This window comes from Bison bison, unplaced genomic scaffold, assembly GCF_000754665.1.
Source record: "Bison bison bison isolate TAMUID 2011002044 unplaced genomic scaffold, Bison_UMD1.0 scf7180017864236, whole genome shotgun sequence".
Classification (NCBI taxonomy): domain Eukaryota; kingdom Metazoa; phylum Chordata; class Mammalia; order Artiodactyla; family Bovidae; genus Bison; species Bison bison.
This window is the reverse complement of record NW_011494808.1, coordinates 7694611-7697019: the sequence shown is the minus strand read 5'-3', so window position 1 is coordinate 7697019 and position 2409 is coordinate 7694611. Positions and strand designations below refer to the sequence as shown.

Sequence of the window (2409 nt, the reverse complement as noted above, 5' to 3'; positions counted from 1 at the left end):
GCAGCGCCCGGAGCCCGGTCTTCCTGGCTGGTCTGTAACGCCTGCTTCTCAGCAGGAGCCGCCCTCCCGGCGCGCTCCCCGCCCCCCAGCTTCACCTGCGCCTATCCTTGTCTGCTCTTCCCGACAGGACAGCAGAGGCAGCGCGCTTTGCCCGCAGACGTCCCCGCGGCCGGCGTCTGCACAGAGGCCTGCCCTGCGGCCATTGGGACAGGCCCTGCCCTGTGGTGCCAGCGGCGGGGAGGCCGTCCCCTCGGCTCCGCGCCCTCCCCGCCCGCGTCCTTCCCCGATCCGTCCCCGCCGCTTATCGCCGAGCTCGGCCCCTGGTCACCCCACGCGCCGCCTGTCGGGATGCGTTCAGCCCGTGGATGACCCGCCGGCATGCTTGCAGCAAGAAGACAGAAGCAACGGGAAGGGAACTTCTGTGTACTTCCACCACCGCACCTAACCGCCCTCCGCATCCTCTAAGCCCACGTCCACCCTCTAGGATCGGGTGTCGCTCCACCAGCCGTCCCCTCGCTCCTGCACCTCTCCACTGAGCCATCCTGCACACAAACAACTGTCTCATCTGAGAAACAAACCTCAACATCCTTCTCCAGCTCCCGTCCCGCTTTGTGCTGGGTGCCAAGTCGTTTCAGTCCTGACTGTGCGCCCCTGCGGACTGCAGCCTGCCAGGCTCCTCTGTCCATGGTGTTCTCCAGGCAAGAATACTGGAGTGGGCTGCCATGTCCTTCGCCAGGGCATCTTCCCCACCCAGGGATCGAACCCGGGTCTCCTGTGTCTCCTGCACTGGCAGGCAGATTCTTGACCACTGTGCCCCTGGGAAGCCCTGTCCCCTCTATGGGACAGAACATTTACCCTCTGACTCCAGGCTCTTGAAGAGCTATGTTTGCTGTGCTCAGCCCCCTCAGCCAGTCCAGCAGACTTTTGAAGTGCTCCGCGTTTAAACACTACTTCTCGGCTTTGTTGATCTGCCTTCAGCATCTGACAGAGCCTGGTCACTCCCTCCTTTTTAAAGCGCCGACTTCACTTGCCTTCCGGTCTCTTTGCCCTCATCCCTGTCTTCCTCCTGCTTCAGAGGCCACTTCCTGTGCAGACTCCTCAGCCGCGGTCTTCTCAGTGCTAACCACTAAAGGTCAGTGTGCTTGAGAGCGAGCCATTGCACTAAAACACGGCTTTGCACCTTGTCCCCCACGGTCAGAGTCGGCATAGAGCAATCAGTTTAAAACTAAGTCAAAAGGAGGTTCAGCTTCCTTCACATGAAGCAAAAACGAAGCTACGAAAACACCCTTCACCTAGAAGAGTCACGAAATCCAGACATTTAAGCCCAGGGTTGTCAAGGCTGCAGAACAGGCGCTCTCACTGTATTCCTACAGAGGGCAGCTCCGCACCGTCTTTACCCTCGACTCGAGATCCTAACTTGTGCTGGTGGATCTTCAACTATCGGCTAAAATGTATGTACAAAACAATAAAAGTCTAAGAGTATTCACTGTAGCATGGTTCATAATAGCACATGACCCGAGATAACCCGTGTCCCATCAACCGGAGGCTAATTACATATGATACACCTATAGTCATACAATGAATACGAGGCAAACTTAAAAAAAAAAAAAAAAGGAATCCTGAGTACTCCTAGGGAAAAGACTCCAAGATGTATTACGTGAAAAATACAAGGTGTAGAACGGTAAGCCACCTCAGGTATAACAGAAGAATAAGAAAAAAAATATGTACATTTCTATTTGCTTGTATTTATATGAAGAAACCCTGCAAGGGTGCCCCTCGACTAGGAAGGTGGGAAAATATTTAAAAAACACACTTGGGTACCAGAAATGGATGGCTGAGGATGGGTGGGGACCAGAGTTCACTGGAGTCCTTTTTATTTATGAACCATGTGCAAACATTCATTTTCTTAAAAACATGAAAATAAGTTATCTAACCCAGGCTACACCCTGCCCTCCCTTTGCCGCCACCCTCCCCTCCCGCCCGCCCGCCCCCAGCGTGACAGGCACCGTCCCCCCCGGGGGGGGGGCCTCAGCCGGCACCCCCCCCAATCCCCGCCCCACGAAGCAGCCCCTCCAGAGGCCGGCCAGGCGCCCCTCACGTCCCGGGTCTCGGCGAGCAGTCTCCGCAGGAGGGAGGCCTTCCCGCGTGGCCTCCCGCCTCCCGCCAGCAGCTCTGTGGGAGCAGACTGTTTCATGTCTCCCGTGTCCCCGGCCCCTCACCAGAACAGTGCCGGCCCACAGCCCGGGAAACGTCTGCGGTCCAAACTCGCCTACACGGAGCTACCACCTCGGCCAGGGCAGAAGGGCTGTCACTAAAAGTCTGTAGATGGGCTTCCCTGGCGGCTCGGCGGTACAGTCCGCCTGCCAGCGCGGGAGACACGCGTTCCACCCCCCACCCAGGCAAATCCCA

At 57.4% G+C, this 2409-nt stretch overlaps 1 protein-coding gene across 1 annotated transcript in view; it reads right to left on the bottom strand.

The window, feature by feature from the left end:
- NKIRAS1 (NFKB inhibitor interacting Ras-like 1) overlaps positions 1–2409 on the bottom strand; it is a 24432-nt gene that overhangs the window by 5914 nt on the left and 16109 nt on the right. The gene's annotated exons all lie outside the window — the stretch shown is intronic.